General features: G+C 37.2%; 1 long non-coding RNA gene across 1 annotated transcript; it reads right to left on the bottom strand.

Moving 5' to 3' along the window:
• Positions 1–7,667: 7,667 nt before the first annotated feature.
• Positions 7,668–15,287, bottom strand: LOC106886947. Its single transcript, XR_001411762.1, has 5 exons — positions 14,880–15,287; positions 14,423–14,634; positions 13,775–13,875; positions 9,525–9,593; positions 7,668–7,814 (listed from the first exon to the last, which is right to left on the bottom strand). It is a non-coding gene; the product is annotated as an uncharacterized LOC106886947 (long non-coding RNA).
• Positions 15,288–19,734: the final 4,447 nt, after the last annotated feature.

Raw genomic sequence — 19,734 nt, 5'->3', positions numbered from 1 at the left:
GCTACCTTTACTAGTAGGGACTGTCTCTAGGGCAAACTGAAAGAGGAGGAACTCTGAATTTACCACTGTAAGCCCAGCGGTCTGAAGAGTTAGATCTGACTGGACCCTGTTGATGTTCAAGGATTAACAAAAAGTAACTGTACACCATGTGTGAAGGAGTTTTCTTTATTACATTTTTACCTGAGATTTCAGTAAAGTCAAGGAGCAAATAGCTGTTCTCCAGATGATCTTACTAGGCCAAAAGAGAAAGCAACAGAAAATACTGCACATGTGGTCCTTTGATCTCACAGACCTCTCTCTTGGATTCTGAAGAAAGCCCAACCAAATCACCATCTCTACGTAAAAATTGTTTCTTTTCAAAATCATTGTATTTGCAAAAAATGAATCCACTTTATTTTCAAATTTTCTTTTGAGTGAAACCAGCAACTTTAACAGCCTGCAATGAACTTCATGCATCGTGTCACATCATGAAACATCATAAGGAGATGAAACCGTTGAGAGAATGAAAAGTAAAGAACTCAGGAAAACCTGAAGGAAAGAGCTGAGTTTTCTCCCAGGCATCATCCAAATGCAGCTTCAAAAGTTGTTGGGATCGGGCAGGGCAGTCTCATGCATATTCTGCCACCCAGCAGTGAATTTCCTGCTGTTCTTTGCAGCAAAGCAAGTGACACAGCAAATGTGTAACTCGGTATGTGGACAAGTATGAAATTTGAGAAAATAGGTACAGGAAAGAGAAATGGTGAATCTGTCCATTTAGATTAACTCTTTTGACTTATTCCAGTAGCAAATTCTGCTGTTTGGTTTGCTTTTTTTTTTAATAGTGGACACATATTCGAAAAACAGAAGGTGGATTTTTCATGAATGTAATCTGTAAAGCATACATTGTAAGACAAGACAAAAGACAATACTAAGTTAAAACAATTTTCAAATTGTTGTCTTCAAGATTTTATTTGCAGTTGTGTATTAATTTTTAATAAGAGAAATTTTCTTTTTAACTTTCTTGTAGCATTTCAAGTCTGAGACAAGTAATATGATGATACTGTATTTTTTTTTTGTGCTCTCATTTCACAATGAACTATATTAACTGGAATACCCAGGAGAAAGAGAAAACTTCAAAGCATGGCCCCAAATAAAGTAGAGAATAGGTATGGTCTGAATACCAACAGAGCCTGAGCTTTAAGTTCAAACAACCTTTTAAGAAACTTCCCAAGAAATAACTTTTTTAATGAATTGAGTTCATCTCAGGGGTAACAGTGATGTAAAAGTAGGTTCCAAATCTGACTAGTTCTCTTCTCCTGCACACATCTTTTATGTCCTGCGTAGCAGCTTGAGCATTGGGGATGACTCAGAAGCACCCTTACTACCCTATCACCTCCTGTAGTGAATAACTTTCAAAGATAACATCAAAAACAGAACTTTCAAAACCTCCTAATTAGGAGTTTGTTGTTCAGTTTAATCAGCAGGGAAAAGGAGATTGATTTTAAGAAATGCTCTCCATATGCGAAGGAGAAAGGAAGTTCCCCAGTCAGAAAAAAATCAAACCTTCATAAAAATATTTATTTTCAAAATTTAATGAGACTAGATGATAAGTGTGAGTAGCCGTAAAGTAATGCTTCATTAGCAAACTTATTGCCGGTGGAGGTGAAAGCATTTATTGAAAATAGAATGTCCCATTCAGCATCACCAATTTTCACGAAGGTTTATTCACCCAAGCAACAATGCCTAAAGGGCATACTTTTCCCAAAGCTCTTATTGAGCAAATTGTCACCTTAAAAGCACCCCAAAATTCTGTACAAGATGGATGTGTGAATGGCACCTTTTGGGTGCACTGGAACAGGTTGCCCAGAGAAGCTGGGGATGCCCCATCCCTGGAGGGGTTCAAGGCCAGGCTGGATGGGGCTTGGAGCAACCTGGTCTGGTGGGAGGTGTCCCTGCCCGTGGCAGGGCATTGAAACTCGATGATTTTTAAGGTCTCTTCCAACTCAAACCATTCTAGGATTCTAGGATAAATGTCCTGCTCCTGCTTTTATTCAAGAGGAAAATGACCACAGTTTCTCACACTATTCATTTAAGCAGTTCTACCTCTTTATCCCCTACAATGTCACTTCTTGAATGGATTTGTCAAGTAGACTGCCTTCCAGGAGGAGTCTCTAAGGAGAGTTTCTAAGTCTCTTAGCAACAGCATAGAAAGATTTCCCCAAAACAGTCAAATTTATCACAAAGTCCTCTCAGTAAAATTTAGCATGTGACCTGTGAGAGGAATAGATGCAGGTAAAAGTGCAGGAAGACCATGTACTCTTTTCTAATTCTTCTTAAATGGCCATCAGCCATCAATCTGCAGCCTGTTTTAACCATTAGCTTTCACAGAAAATTTCCCTTAAACCCTTCAGCTCGCTTCACCAGAAGGACTGATTAATCCATAGTAATTATGTCATTCCATGACATTTTTGACAAGAGACTCATCAGACCATCTACGACTTTCAAGGGTACATATCCCTTTCATCCCATGACTTTCTTGCTGTTTCTTCTCATCATGGTGCTGAGGATCCGCAGTGATGATTCCAGCCTATGCCAGCTAGAAATTGTTCATGGAATAACGTGGCTCTGTCCTTCCTTCTCTCCACCTCATCACATGTTAGAAGGGGAAGTCACTGCTGTATCCAAACCGACCAAGGCCACCTGACCTTGATAGTAATTCAATGCCTGATGCCTTAGATGAGACAAAACACCACAGCTTAGCTCACTTGAGGGAAATGTGTTTGTGCACAGCTTTTATACAGGACTAACACGAGGTTCACTGGCAGCAAGAGATGGTATGAATATGCATAAGGGTATAGATTATTCATCTGGCATGTGGATGCCACTTTTCCCCCTTCCGAATGTTGCATATATAAGCGCTTAGTCATTTCTAAAATAAACACCAGTCCAAAATCAGGTGAATAACTTTTAAAGTTTTAACTTGGATGTTTAATCTTTCCCGAAGGATCATTTTAAGGAACGGTTTAAGACTGTGTATTTCCACACATAACTCAGTTTGAACAAGCTGAATTTCTACTCTCTTAAATTTCAGAAGTGCTTCAGCTTCTTCATACTTCACACTCCACGCTTCAAGGATGTTCTTTATTGTGACTCCTTATTAGCTGTTCCAATTCTTGTTGTGCATTTGTTTGAATGAATTCTTTTGACATTTTCCTGGTGTAACAACTTTTATATACCACAGGTATACCATTATCTCAGATTTTATATTATTATTAGCAGCAAGAAAATGTGTAAAATATAAAATTGGAATTTCTGCAATATACTCAGGTAATGCCAGTAACTTTTCTTCTTTTTTTCTTTTTTTTTTTTCTTTTTTTTCTTTTTCTTTTTTTTCTTTTTTTAAACCATGTTACTTTCAAAAGGTTTTCATATTTTAATTGTTTTTTTGGTTGTTGGGGTGGGTTTTTTTTTTACATTTTAATGTATTGACCACTCATTAATTGGCTTTTCCATCACAATTCACTATTTCCACATTGAAGCCTTATTCTACATGGAATTTTGCAACATACAGTGGGGGTTATGAAACACAACGGTAGTTTAAGTTGCCCAGTCTAAAGCATACTGAGAACATGGCACTCATTATACTTAAGGAACTGAAATCATTAGGTGGTAACAGCTTGTTGTCACACTAACTACCAACGTGGTCTGAATTAAAAGAGGCACCCTGCTGAGATCTTTACCAGGACTCATTCATTAACTCCCTCTCCTTGTTCTCATCTGTTTTGCTGCTGTAGCCAGGTGAGAATTAACGGGGCAGTTTACATCAGGCAGATGGTGGGTTCCCCAGGACAACTCTATTTAGAGAATAAGGAGGAGGAATCAGTAACTGGTTAATAAGTATGGGGCAAATAAGAAATGTAAAGATTTAGGGTTATTTGCAAGATGCTTTTGACTTACAGTTTCTTCTAGGTTGAAAAAAAAAAAAAAAAAGACTGATTTCCTATAGTATAGAACCTCCCTGGACAATTTAATTTCCCTGTATGTGTTACTATTAACAACAGCTCTTGAAGTAATGTATCTTTACTTTGCTACCACAGAATTCTTCAAGTAAAAGAGAACCACGGAAACATAGAATAGTTTGGGTTGGAAGGGACCTTTAAAGGTCATCTAGTCCAATCTCCCTGCAATGAACAGGGACATCTCCAACTAGATCAGGTTGCTCAAGGCTCCGTCCAAACTGCCCTTGAAAGTTTCCAGAGATGGGACACGTACAGCCTCTTTGGGCAACTTGTTGCATTTCACCACCTTCATTGTAAAACATCTCTTCCTTGTATCTAGTCTAAATCTTCCTCTTTCAGTTTAAAGCCATTACCCCTTGTCCTATCGCAACAGGCCCTGCTAAAAAGTTTGTCCCCATCTTTCTTATAAGCCCTCTTTATGAACTGAAAGGCCACAATAAGGCCTTCCAGGAGCCTTCTCTTCACCAAGAACAACCCCATCCCTCTCAGCCTGTCCTCATAGCAGATGTGCTCCATCCCTCTGATTATTTTTGTGGCCTCCTCTGGACCTGCTCCAACAGGTCCATGTTCTCCCTGTGCTGGGAAGCCCCTGCTCTCTACACCCGAAATGCAGAAATATTTTATGTCTGTTAGTGAACGCGTCAAAGATAATTTATCTATTAAAACTTAAATTAAGAAACACTTTGGTAATCGGATCAGAGATAATCAGAGTTGTTTATTACAAAACACAGGTACTTTGAAAAATCTTGCCCTCATCCTCTTGTTTCCTAAAAAATTATAGGGTCTACTTAAGAGACAATCCTGAAGAAAGCAGACAAACTCTGAAGGAGAAATGCTCCCTGACTGTTTATCATCTGTCAAAAATGACCTTCAGCTGCACGTATCTTGCATTTGCTTTTCTGTTTTCGCTCATAGTCACAGGACGTGAAGTAATGAACCTCTCAGGTCTCCACAGTGCACCCTTGAGCCACACCAGCTCCTTGCCAGGTTCTCTAGGCATCCAATAGGGAAGTCCCTACAGGGAGGATCTCTGCCAGAATATAATATTCACCCAAATAAATGTCAAAACACATTTTGGCAAAATAATCAGTAATACTTGTCTCTATTTTATTATTAACCACGGGAAGGCAAATCTAACCCATTTCCCATGTGTGACTGCCCACAGTTCATGAGCTATTACCTTTATAGACCCCTCAATCTCCCCAATTTCCGCTCATGCTTCCTGTCCTTTTTACACTCACCTTTGTAAAAGTTTGTAAGACTTCCACATAATTTTATACGGCTTGCTTTTTTATAAGTTCTAGTGTTTTTACTCAAATGGTTTTATATACCAGAACACGTGTGATGTATAACTTTTCATAACACCTGAGCATTGCAGTTTTTCTTTGTAATGGATTTCATTTGTACCTGACAGTCTATGCTTGAAACTTATAAGCATAAAATTAAAATACCAAACAAATTTCTAAACCTGCTCTTTGAATTAGCAAACTGCACAGTATCTCAGAAGGCTTTAGTAAGCATTTTCTCCCCTTACTGCTTCCCAGACACCTGACTAAGATGATGTTCATCCCTCTTATCCTGCGTGCCCTGTACTTTCTGATTCTCTAGGCTCTTTACCACACACTTATAAGAATTCAGAAGGGCACAAGGGAAATTATTTTTAAAATTGTTCGAGTTCCGTTAAGGAGAAAATATCTACAACACTGTGGGGGCTTTCTTTTCCCTGATATGGTCAGAAAAGTTTTGCAAAGATGTTGGCAGCAGCCCAGGAGACAAGTACAGTATTTTGATTTCCATTAAACTTATATGATTTTGATATTATTCCTTTTGGTATTCCCTCAAGGTACATATTTCTTTAAACAAAGTAGCTACCACGTTTTTTATGTTGACACTGGCGAGATCCTACCTTTCTCTCAGTTTCCTGGTACGTTATTTCTCAAGTAATCTTGTTCAACATGTAAGTATTAGATATAATTGTAAGTTCTCACAAAGGGCTTCGTATTGATGAAGTTTTTTCTAGAACTACTGGTGTTTGTTTTTTTTTTTCAAAAGTGCTTGTATTAAATGCCAATTTCAAAGAATCGAGCCTTTACTATGACAAAGTTTAGGGGATTTGGATGCACACATGCTGCATTGTAATATCCTATTATAGATTTCTGTTGGATTTAGTTAGCACAGTTCGATCTCCAGATTGTTAAAAAGAAAAAGAAAAAGTAAAAGTAAAATTTGTATCAGTTATTGTGTTGGTTGTCTGTCCAAACACATTTGATCAGGAAGCCTCTTTTCCCACCACAATCTTTCCCTGCAATACGTTTCCCTAGTATTTCCAGACACTCTAAAGTTACAGGACAACTTAACAGTTCCTCTAATCAAAACCTTCATCTTAGATTTTATGAAGTTTAAATTTTATTGTATTCTTTACTGATGTATCCACCTTCTTCACCCAAAACATTTGATTCAATAGAAATTTCTTCCAGTACTGAAATATTTCTTTTTCGGCAACAATAAAAGACCTGAATAAGTGCACCATAACAATAATAACCTGCTGGTACTCTGAGGGATCAGGGAAGTCGTGAGGGAAGACTTGGTTTTCTTCTCTCTTCTGCATGACTGGGAAACTTTTCATCAGTACCTAAAACACCCCTGCTACCCAGAAAACCTAAAAGCAAACATCATAAAAACAAATTTTGATTCAGATCTTCAACATAAAACACCGTATCTTATCAACATCAACCGCACTGACCATATGTTTGGTGGAATATATTTTGGTAGTTTGGCAGCATAGGATATAACCTATACTGTATTTATTTAATATTTTAATGTACTTTCAAAGAAAATGCATAGATCCCTTCTCTAAATAGAGACTATTTGATTGAAAAACTAATCTTGACTTCTCTCCTGTTTGAAAATGGCACGTTGTCTTTAGCTGGCATGACATCTTTCTAATATCATAAAACTTCAATGTTTTGAAAGTAAAGGTCATTCCAGAAATTTAATACCTGACTAGAAAAGATCTCTTAATCAGTTTTTTTCTCCTTTGATCATTTAATTGTCTGTATTCTCATAAATATGCCTAAAGAAGAACTGAATTGATCAGTCAAGCTCAATTTAGATTTTCAGCCAAGATCTGAGCAATTAAAAAGATCTGTGCTATTTATAACACTTTCTGATACTAACATTTGCCAGGTTAGAACATCTGTATCTTTTCATTTCAGATAATGAAAAAGCCCCTGTGCAGTTCTGTGCATCTGCTTGAATTAGATGACTTAGTTATTTCTACCTGCATGCGCGATTGTTATTATGTTATTATAGACACTGGAAGGATCATGGAATAAAGCTTGATCTAGCACACTGTAGTTAAGGAAATTAAGCATACGTATTTCTGCATTAACAGTAATCTCCTTAAACGACTCTCTGGCTGCCTCATGCCGTACTATAGATAAACTAAATAAAAGCAGGATCTGTTCTTATTCATTCCCATCTTCAGCTATCAAGTAAATGACTATTCATTCCATATTGTGTTCTCTATAATGTGGGAAAGGTATTTTATATTAAAAATCTGTATGCATATTGCTTTCATAACTACTATCAAGTAAGGAAAGAAAACATGAGTCTCATCAACAGGTTTTTATGACCTTTTAATATACACTGTGAGAACATAGCCTTTAGTTACAATGATAAGCAGAATTTTCATCCTGATAGAATTCAGAGGATAGAGTTATACCTTCTTTATTTTGTTTTATTACTGATATAGAAGATGCACAGACTTAAAGATGCTTGGGTTCCACTTGACATATTTCATTTCTACAGCCAGCACTACAAAAAAAACCTCTTCTGACAAAAATATTAGTAATAGTAATGTATAATATTAATAGCCATCGTAAGCATTTCCCAAGTAAAACAATTCTTATCTATCATTTTATTACTATATTGAGTCTATTTTACATACCTGAAGGATGGCCACTGTGCCTGAAACTTTTGTTTGTTTTTCCAGGTACCACATTTGTTGAAATGGAAACGTTAACTTCTTTCTACAAAAGTTATCTCATTTGATATTCTGCTCCTCAGAAGTGTGCGCTGGCAGAAAGCAGTGTGGAAACCTTTTAATATTGAGTTGTTCAGAAAAATTAAAAAAAAAAAATTCTTGCTGCAACTGTGTAGATATATTTTTCATATATATTTATTGAAATACTCACTTATTTGACAATTCTATGCATGGAAAGTATATAACTTACTCCTATACCTTGAACTCAGCTCTTCATGTGCAATTTGGAATTGAATGGGAATTTGAGGACAACTGTGTGAACTTCTGAAGAGAAAAAATTTGGTTTGAACTCACTTTGGTAGAATCAGGACCATGTTAGGGGTTGTGTGCCAATAAGCACCAATGCTCCTCTATGTCAGGATTTGTCTGTTTGTGGAAAAGAGAGACTGCTTTTTGCAGAGCTGTGTATTTCCCCACAGAAATTTGACTACCTTGGTGCTTTCTTCTCACTCTTACAGGACCTCAGTTAAAATGTAAGCATCAGGGAGCCACTTTAATAAATAAAACACTTGAAAATAGAGGTTGCAGATGTGTGATGGGAGGGGGGGGGTAGTTAACATTAATCACAGTCATGTTCCTCACAATTTGGATTTTGGGAAAATCATTGTCAGTTCCTCAGCCTCCTGCCTGCATTTATGAGGTGGGGTTAAAGTACTTAGTCAATTAGAGACATCCAAGGGCAAGAGAACATTGCTAAAAGGTTCTTTACCACACTTTTGTATTTTTAAAGCATGTGTTTTATACTAAAGAAAGAATTACTTCCTGAGAAAATGCAGGCACATCTCAAGACTTACAGTACAGTCTTCCCAAAAGAGTCATCTTTGCTCTTCCTAAGACTATGTATATCATTTGTAATAAGATTACTTTCTTTTTTATCTGTCTACATTTGAATTAAGGTAATTTCATTACTTATGTTTCTATAGTTGGAAATGTTTCCAATAAAACCAAATAGTACTAATTAATAAAGATGTTTTGTGTTAGTTACATCTGAAATACTTAGACAAAAAAAAAACCCAACAGCAAAACTGCAATACATTTACTAAATTCCTTTATTATATACCATCAGAATAAACTGTCCTGGCATTGATAATACAAAATTAAGTTAATAGCATCAATAAGAAGGGAGATGTCCTCTGAATGGGACCAGCCTGTAATGTGTCTCAAGCAACAGCCAATCTGAGCAAGTAACATCAATTTGATTCAGTTGCAGATAGAGGAGTTCAGAGCAAGACTCATAAACATTATGTCTCACCACTAAATTAAAAAAAAAATAAATATGTGAACACAAGAGAACTCCCCTCCCTCTGATGCTTCAGGAACCACAGACCGAATCCAATTTGTTTTGCTCAGGTGAGTAGTTTCTTACTTGAGTGGTAGGTCAGTCTAGGACAAGTAGACTTGCAATTCAAAGGAATTGCATCTAAAATGGATGTAATAGGATAGTAAGGGTAGTAAATGACTCAGGATAGCAAATTACTTACTTTGCTAATGAAATTCCAATGGCTGACATTATGGCAGCTGTGTTAGTCTGTCCATTTATTTGATGAAGTCTGCAAATCATTACACAGAAGAGAGTTGGTTGAAAATAAACACCAGGCTTATTTAAACACTATCAGAAAAAAAAAAAAAAAAAGAAAAAAGAAAGAAAAAAAACCCAAAACCAAAAAACAAACAACTTTTGAAAACTTTGAGGTTTTTTTAATGTATCTAAAAGAGAGGTTGTTTAAAAAAAACCCCAGGTTTATTTAAACACTAAAAAAAAAAAAAAAAAAAAAAAAAGAAAAAAGAAAGAAAAAAAACCCAAAACCAAAAAACAAACAACTTTTGAAAACTTTGAGGTTTTTTTAATGTATCTAAAGCAGAGTATTAGGATTCAACTGTGTGTACCAGCTTAATTCCTCATCTAATACAGGGTTTAGAGGATGCCATGTAGGATGATAAACAAAGAAACATTTTTGCAGGCCCTCTATTCCTAAAGTCCAAGACCAAAACATCTGAAACACTGGACAAGGATCTGGGTTTTCCTCACTGGTTCCTCTTTTATTAGAGATCAAGCCAAACCTAAAAATGTGATCATTCCAGATTTATGGCAGTTGAAAGTCTGTATTCAGGGTTAGAATTTTGATTTCCAAGAGGTAGACCAAGCCCTAGGACTTTAATACTGAAGCCAGGATGCCCATTTCTGGTTGAATGCTCCAATGAGTAAGTTATTATTGAAAAGGTAGACAGCAGCCCCTGTCCAGGATTGGTGGTGGTGTCAAGTTATTCCCGAACTATAATCCCCATTGGAAACCACTTCATTATGCAATAAGCAAAGAACATTTTGAGACACTAGAGTGCCCTTAAATTCAGACATTTGTGGCTTCACCAACCTCTTATGCTCATAGTGTGGAGCACCCTTTCACTGGAAATGACCAATTTGGATTCAACAAACAGCTGGTAGGGACCTGGTGTAGCAAGAGATCTGGAATTGTTATAAGTGTGGAGGACATTATACATTTTGGTATAGCTTGTTACTAAGCCTGTACCGTGATTAAACCAATGCACTTACTCATTAATTCCCTGTGCAATCTAGGAGACAGCTGCCTTCTGCACAGGTAAAAAAGTGGACTGATTTGAGATAAGAGGTTAACCTGAGTCAAAGTGTTTGACTGAATTCCTAGTCGACTTCACAACAAAGCCTTTGACCAATTTTTACAGTACTTCAGGTAAGAAGTTCAGACAGACTGTGAGGGTGGTGAGACCTTGGCCCAGGTTGCCCAGAGAAGCTGTGGCTGCCCCATCCCTGGAGGGGTTCAAGGCCAGGCTGGATGGGGCTTTGAGAAACCTGGTCTGGTGGGAGGTGTCCCTGCCCAGGGCAGGGGGTTGGAACTTGATGGTCTTTAAGGTCCCTTCCGACCCAAACCATTCTATGGTTCTCCTCCAGACAGTTCCAGCCATAGAATTGGCTAAAGCGTACATGGATTTGTACTTGTAATTAGTCAGTAGAAACTGCTCCTGCTGATGAAGAATTGATCGCATAGGACAGTCCTTTGCACACAGCTAAGACATGAGGTGTTTTGTACATAGTTTAGGATAATCAATAGCAACAGATTGCTCATATGCTGGAGTGATCACATAGGATCATGGGCAAGCCAGGTGTAAGAATTCAGAAAAAAATGCTTCAGGGAGTCTCAGTGAATCCAACTGGAGTCACTGTCACACTGAAGACAGAGATTGTCACTGTCAGGATAGCAGCTAACCATCTTGTTCAAAAGATTCACTTCTCCACATAAGCTTTATCCTATGCAATAGGTGCCAATAACTTCATGTTTTAGCAAACACTCTCTGCCAATGGCAATTGAAACATTTTTAATTACAATAATGAGAAAAGAAGAGAATTAAGGCTCTAAGTATTTTGCAAGCAGTGAGGCACGTTTTATATTCATCATACATAAGACAGAGGTTTTTCATTTTGTATGCATTCACAGCTGCTTCAGTGAGTAATTTTGAATAGTCACATGACTGCATGCAGATATTAGACTTAACAAAGACTTAGAGTCTTTTTTTGTGTGCAGATTTTATTTCAGGAACAGTATTTATGGTTTCTTATTTAAACTTGGACGCAACAAAGAAAGCAGAAATGAAGCAAAGAGACTAAATTTTTATGCTTTGCTGGTTTAGTCTTCTGAAGTCAAAAATGGCTCTTGAGTCATACAATATTCCAGGCTTTCAGTAATGTCTTTTACATTATTGGTAAGTGGGAAAAAATTAATTTAACTAGAGGTATAAGCCTCTAAAGCAAATTTGATTTTGCAGTTGTCTCTTTCAGTGGTTTCTGTCATTCTAAACTGCTGTAATCAACTGACTAAACAGACGTGAAAATACAACCATATCATAATTATAGAGCGGGGCCTGCTCCAGTGACCTTTATCATTTTAGTTATAGCCCACGGAACTTTGAGCTTGGAGTGGAACGTTCATCTCAAAATAATTCAGTAGTAGCCTATGAAGAACGGTGTGGTTTTGGCCTGGTTTGGCCTCGAATTCCTAAATCCTTCTCCCTCAGTCTCTGTCCTACACAACTCCTACCTGTCCCCTACTGATGCTCTAAAAGCACCATTTCACTGCAACAAATATAGAATGTTTTGATTTAAGTGTCTCTATCTGCCTAAGGCTCTCTGAAAGGCCTTCTTGTCTTTTCACTGCTTTGCTAGCTTACTTATCAAAATCAAATGCATCTCATTTGACTTTTGTCACAAATGTGATTAATTACGTTGTATGATCTGTTTGGTGCCTGCTTTCATATACACTAAGATGCCACATCACAGAACACCATGCAGCCACTCATGCTGATGGTCATTTTGGGTCCAAACCAGCAAAATCCAAACAGCTCATTCCAATATTAGAAATGGGCCTAGAGATGGTGTTTTTCTTTGCAGAGGGATGAGAGCCTTGTTGTAACTGAAGGGCAAATACAAAGTTTCCAAGAGATTTTGGAGCCGCTTTACTGGCATTAGTTTTAAAATAGATAACAAAAGTGATTTATAAACATTCAGGAGGTCATAGCTGAATTTCAAGAAGCATAAAACATTTTTAGTTTGAAAGGTAGGCCACAGCTGCTGACAAGTTTGATTTGATACAAAACCAATCATTCCTACAATTCTTTTCAGCAGATTAGAAGCATAAATAACTTTATGTTCTCGACTATTCAAATTCATGTTTAGCTTTGTTACATAGACCTCTCCTATATTATTCAATGGTCTCCCTTTGACATTGATTCTTCATTTTCAACATTTAATTTACCAACTAACGCTGTTGCATGATCAGAATATTATGGAATTTGTAACACTTTTGCATTAATTTATTCACCCATTACAATATATTGTAGAACTTGAAAATCTACAGGCAGTCCTACATAAAAACCACAAAGGGTTTCTGTCTCTAATCTTCCAATACTGTTTTCCACTGGGAAGATTATAATTTTTCTATGAGATGTCATTGCAAATGAAGAACTTTATTCACAGCTCAACCTGGCAAGCCTACTGCAAGCCAAAAAATTCATGTAATGGCGTACTAACGAGTGCTTTCTACTTTCAATGAGGGCAATACCTGTTGCCTTCATTGGCCACTGCTCTTGGACCACTCCTGGGAGAAGGATTTTCGTGAGCTTTTTTAAAGTGATAAAGGGACCAAGAATCCAGAGAGCATGTATAGCTTGGTTCCCATTCTGACAACAAAATCATGAACACTAAACAAACAAAAAAATCTTTAGATATTCTAGTTGTGACACTCATCTTAAACACCCTACCCAATCTGTTGCTTATATCATTAGTCACATGATTATTACTGCTGATTTACCTTTTCTTGAATCTCAGAATAACCAGGAGCTTTTAACACTACCATATAACTGTCTCCAGAGTGAATAGTAATACAGATAGTTATTAGCCTGAGAGATTACAGTGCCACCATAACCACAGATTTGCTTGCGTGAATGTTTGCAATCAGTGAATAATATATGTTGAGAATCAAAGTCAATGTGATGTTTTCCTTCAAAGTAACATTTGCAAACACTTTCAGCATTATTTATTCAACTTTGCCTATAAGAGTTGGTAAATGTTGACTTGTTGACATGCAGCTACTGTAAATATTGAATTTTTCTCAGCTTCTTTAACAGTTTAAATTTGCAAGGCAACAAGTCAAGTTACATGGTTAACCTGATGATCCGGTCTTGCTTTTAATTTCCTTTCTACCTTTTCTCTTGAAGATGCTGCTGTTGAGAATCAAGATGTTCTAAAACGGTGGCATCTACTGGTCTCCATCTTTGCTCCCATGTTTTATTCTCTCAGTTTCTCTAAAGGAAAAAACAAATAAAAATGCATTTCATAAATATAGCCAATTCAACACTTTTCTTTTTGGTTCATTCTTTTCATATATTCCTGGTACTTTAGAATATAAGCTCTTCCTGGAAGGGGCCTTATGCTAGTATTTGTCTGCAAAGTGCTAATAATTTTTTTTTTTTTTTAAGGAGACCCTAGTTGCTCCTTTATATATATAAAAAAAAAAAAAAAAAGTTGTTTAAGTGTAATCCAGTCTTCTTTCCTTGTAGCTTGTACTTCTTCACACGCAAACAGGCCAGTATGTCTGAATTTGTTACTGAGATATTACTAACTACATGAGCTACGTAAAAGAATTCTTGTGTTCTCTCTTACTGTTAACTATGTTTTTTCTTAAAATCTCCTTTGAGAATAAGTGATTTAACCCCCAAGCTACCTAGCGCCTCGTGAATTACGCTCACGCCTCACTTTTTGATTATGGTAATGCCACTGATAGCATCAGCACAATAATTAATAGCAGATTTTGTCAATTTTCTGCTTCACAAAATCCTCCCCGAGCCTTACCTACATCTTACCACATCACACAGGATTACATTTCTTTCCTTCTCCTTTCAACCTCCTTTCACTTTTCTTGTCTGTATGTGCATATCTTGAGCTTGATTTTCAATGGTGCTAACTTCCTTCATCTCCAAATGAAATTAAAAGAGTTTTCAGGGCTCCGAGGTTTCTGCTTTCTTATTTCCAGTCTTTAGTAATGCCTCACCAGCAAATCCTTCCTGAAACAAAATAAGGATACCCTGAAATAGTTTGTTTTTCAGCTGCACCTTGAAACAGCCAGTGCACAATAGGTTAAACTAAGCTATTGACAATTTCAATTTACAGCTGGCAACAGAGAAATTATTAATAGAGAAAAACAGGAAATATCCACAGCAAGACCCCCATTATCTAACAAATTATTTGCTTTCAAAATATATTAAAATCATGCAGACCTTAGCAGGACTGTCTGTAGCACAACACTTACCTGCCTCCTGGCAACACAGTTACAAAGGCGAAGTGTGTCTCATTCCACTTGTGATTTTATAATGAGATGTGAGTCTACATTAAAGAGTAACATGTTTGTTTTCTGAGTGAAATTCCCCAGGTATTCCGGGATGCCAGGCAGCCTTTCTATCCGTCTGCTCTATTGTTAGCACGTTTCATAAATCTACCTCAAATGCAGCTGAATCTTTTTCCATTGCAAAAGCCTCGGGTTGTGAAGCTGAGCAGACATCACATGCATAAAATGGTTAATTACGTTGTGGCTTTTCAAAGGCAATCTTAGTGAAAATCATTTGCAGCTCTGTGAGAGAAGGGTCACCTATGCACCAGAGCTACAAAGGGAAGAAGGCATTTCTGCTGTCTGTTCTGTCTCCATTTTGAGGGCAGGCTGCCTGCTGATTATTCTGCATTCACTGCTCTAAAAAGCTTATTAATGTGGTCTAGAGGGAGACTGTCAGAAATGGCAGACTGAATCAGGGGATTTTCCTTCAACATCCAAATGACATGCTGCAGCAAGAGAATTAAACAGATGACTAACCAGTGCCCTTTTGTCTGCAGATGAAGATGGGATTGCCAACTTGTAAACCGGCGACTGACATTTGGGTGGATTAAATCGTCCTGTTATTGTACTGCTAGTTTCTAATCACCGGTGCTTTCTTGATCTCAAGTGCCTCGGCTGAAAAGCCTTCTCAGTTCTCCGAGACTTGTTTGCTGAAACCCTCAGCAGAGCATTTGCTGTAAACATTTATCCATAGAGAAGTACTTCGCTGACACTGACTGAGGAGAATCGTTGGCTTCTAGGTATTTAATTAAAACATTAAGCAGAAAAAGCTTTAGTGTCAACATTCACAAGTGCTTCACTATAGCTGTGGGTTGTTATAATTGAGTTTTCCTGCAAATGCCTTTTTTCTCCTCCTTCCTTCTCTCAAAGATAGAATAGCTTGAGGTTCGCTTTGCCTCATGCTGTTAGTTGTGGCTTTGAGACGGTGCCCCATGCTGTCATTCTCTGGATTCTTTCAATCTGGTTGTTAGCTTTAATTTCTAAAATCAAGATTGGATGGCAACAAGGGGCTCTAATGAAAAGTGGCAAAAAAAAAAAAAAAAAAGTTATTTGTTAAACAGCACTAAGAATTCTTATGTGCAACAGCATATAATGTGGTCAAGCTGATTGTGTTCCAATTTTGTAAACTGTCAGATGCTTTCACCTTGTAATTAATATTAAAAGCAAGAATGTACTGTTCAGGAACCAAAGGTACCCTGACACCTATAGAAATTCTTTTCAGGCTTCTATTTGTCACCATTCTGATGTTTGCAATTTGAAAAAAAAACATAGACTGCACTGTCCCATGAACACTGTCGTTAGAATTTGCATTTAGAAAGTAGGCAGCTCACAGAGTCATTTGTTGCCAGTCAGTTCATCAAGTTAGTACTTACAACAGTGCTTTATTTAAAATAAAAGAAACCTGTACTTGCCAGCTTGGAACTAATAGAAAAGTACAAAGTAATGCACCTTCACAACACTTTACTGAATGAGATCTGTAAAGAACATGTTTTTCTTTCCACACTGTGGGAAATCTCACTTCTACTCCCTCAAATGGTCCATGCACATTACATTACATCTTCAGCATAATGAGTCAAATCAGAAGTTGTTGTTCTCTGAAGAAGGCAGGAAGGTAGACATTTCACATAACATCTTAAGTCATGGAAAAAATATTTCGAAGGAGAGAAAAAGCTGTAAGCTTCCATTTCCAGATTGCCTCTGGCATTCTGGACATAGAAGTACAGAAGCTAATGGCTACCTAAATGAGAGAAGATTTGTAAAGACACATTCTCACTTCTCTACATCTGTAGCTATTCTTGATTTATAATTTAAACTTCACTTCCCTGTCATTGATAAACAGAAGTTAAAAGGGGCAGTTCCGGAAGGTTATACTTTAATATGGTCACCTGCTTGTTCTCAGGCATCTTAAATATAATGTATATTATAGAATCATAGAATCATGGAATTGTCAGGTTGGAAGGGACCTTTCAGATCACCAACCATCAACCTAACAGTGATAAAACCATCACTAAACTGTATCTCTAAGCACTATTTCTCCCCACTTTGCATGCCCTGCTTAGAAAGGAAAGTCAGGTTTAGGCTAATACAAAGCTGTGGTGTGAAGAAGTGTTAGAGCTCTCAGTGTCTTGCACCTTGGCCCTGCCTTCCCACGTGGGTCTGCGATGGACACTGTACATTGCAGTGGGCAACATCCTCCTTGCTGCTACCAGGTGGCTTCCCCTTCCCCTTCTTGACACAGGGAGGCAAAGGGTTGGCTCTTCTTTCCTGATGTAACAAAACACCCTGAAGCACAGAGCACTACTCTATCGAGCGATGCAGAGTTGATTTACAGAGGTGATGTCAACGACCATGACAGAACAAGAGCCCAAACTCAATTCCGTGTGACCTTGATCAGGCTGCCATTTCACCGTGGTGGTAGGGGTAGGCAAATACAAGAAGACAGGCTGCAAGAGTTGAGATTGTTCAGCCTGGAGAAGAGAAGGCTCCAGAGGGACCTTATAGCAGCCTTCCAGTACCAGAAGGGGGCTCACAGGAGAGATCAGGAGGGACTCGTGATCAGGAAGTGAAGCCATAGGACAAGGTTATAGCAGCCTTCCAGTACCAGAAGGGGGCTCACAGGAGAGATCAGGAGGGACTCGTGATCAGGGAGTGAAGCCATAGGACAAGGGTAAATGGTTTTAAACTGAAAGAGGGGAGATTTAGATGAGATGTTAGGAAGAAATTCTTTCCTGTGAGGGTGGTGAGACACTGGCCCAGGTTGCCCAGAGAAGCTGTGGCTGTCCAACCCCTGGAGGGGTTCAAGGCCAGGCTGGATGGGGCTTTGAACAACCCATGGCAGGGAGTTTGGAACTCAATGATCTTTAAGTTCAACTTGGACCATTTAATAATTCTATGATTCTAAGAGCAACACCTGTGCAACTCCCTCCTGAGTCAGGAGGTTATCCCTATTCTCCTGTACACACAATATCTACCATGCAATATCAGTAGAACTGAATAATTTATGGTGGGAATAACCATATTATTTCCCCAGCATCCCAACCCTTTAGTAGTCTGATTTGCATAGCTGTGCAAACAACATTGCAGATATTTTTTTGAACCTGTTAAATAAGCATTTGAAGTATTATTAGGAGATGAAACAGTCACATGAAAGGCTTAAACAAGAGCTAGTATTACTGTTTCATTCTGTAAAACAAAAAAAAAAAAAAAAAGAAAAGAAAACTAGATGCCATGACTGGAATAGCTTGAGAGAAAAATCTCTGAAACCTTTGAAAAGGTTTCTTTAGAAGGTGAAAAAAAAAAAATCTCAGTAGAACAAGTTTAATTGCAAAAGGTATATTAATTGTATTTAACTCTATTTTTCTCCTCTATCTACACACACACACAGTTTATGCATGTGTCATATCTTCAGCAAAACATATATCCTTTTGTGTATTAAGTCATGACCTCAATTATTAAGACTGGAATAACAGAATAAACATTCATTACTTGCTTCCCCCACTTTCCAAGAAGCATTGGACTTTTTTTTTGTCAAAGATTTAAGAAGGAAAGAACAGAAAATTTTCCTGAAGACTACTTTCTGACTTTCTCCTTGGTTTTGCAGACTATATATTCATATATTTTTAGTAAAGGCAAAAGTATTCCACCTAAGTTGTATTTATACCTGAAAATTTCTCCTCAAAAAACATGAAGAGAAAATTCTGAACAAACCTAATTCAGACTATAAATTTAATATTTTTTTTCTGCTATCTATTTTTGTTATTTAAGCATTTAAATAATAGAGTGACAATACATTGGGCATTTTTAGCCACATTTTTTTAAAAAATTATAATGTTAAAAAACTTTGAGAGGTTGAGTTAGTGTTTGATGACAAGTTATCAACTTGTTTAATTAGGAAAGATATTTTAAGTAGGAAGGCTATTGTTCTGATCTCATATTCTCACAATTGTCATTACAAGGTCCTGCCTAAACTCCGGAAAAGCTTTTAAAAAACTCTTTCTAGAAATGGATGATATCTCTTTAAAATTTGCATTAGGAAGCCGGGGAAGTCATTAGTATACAGCTGTAACCCTAAGAGTGTAGACTTGAAAGAACTGTTTATTTTCTGCCTTGCAGCTGTGTGTAAAACCCACTGAGAGAAACTTGTTACCAATTACTGGTTTAGAGGCTTCAAGTAAAGACAGCAGGTACCAAGAGAGTAAAACAGTCTAGCTCACAAATAACTATACAACACTGAAATTCCTTAAAAGCAGCTGTTAAAGGAAAGGAAAAAAAAATATAACTGCTGAGAAGAAAAAAAATATAAATGAGTTAGTAAGTAAAGAAGTAAATAAAGCAAAGCAAAGCAAGATGTAGAGAAAAAATATTAGTTAACCAAGCCAGAGAAGGAAGGTTTTGCACTATAAGCTTCCAGTGACAAAGATCAGATCAATAGCTGCAGTTCCAGAAACCAATATATTTCAAACTTTGTCTGAGTACTTGTAATATGCAATTGGAAAGGCACTTCTATAAGACATCATGTTCATTGAAGAATATATTGCAAAAAGAAAGGACATTTTATAAGTGTAAGAAAAACCATTAACATAAACTGTTGCAAACAAGAAATCTGTCTCTGACTTGGAAGAAACTGTCAAACAGTGAAAATAATTTGGTTGCATTAACTGAAAAAAAAAAATAGAATTAGCTGAATTTTCTATCAAAGGAAGTTTTCACAAAATCCGTGACATTGGTTAGCTGTGTGGATAGTACTATCAGCAGTAGGAACTAAAAAGCAGTAATT

The sequence above is a fragment of the Calidris pugnax genome, unplaced genomic scaffold, assembly GCF_001431845.1.
Source record: "Calidris pugnax isolate Ruff unplaced genomic scaffold, ASM143184v1 scaffold76, whole genome shotgun sequence".
Lineage (NCBI taxonomy): Eukaryota > Metazoa > Chordata > Aves > Charadriiformes > Scolopacidae > Calidris > Calidris pugnax.
The sequence above is the reverse complement of the archived record's forward strand: the minus strand, read 5'-3'. Positions and strand labels throughout refer to the sequence as shown.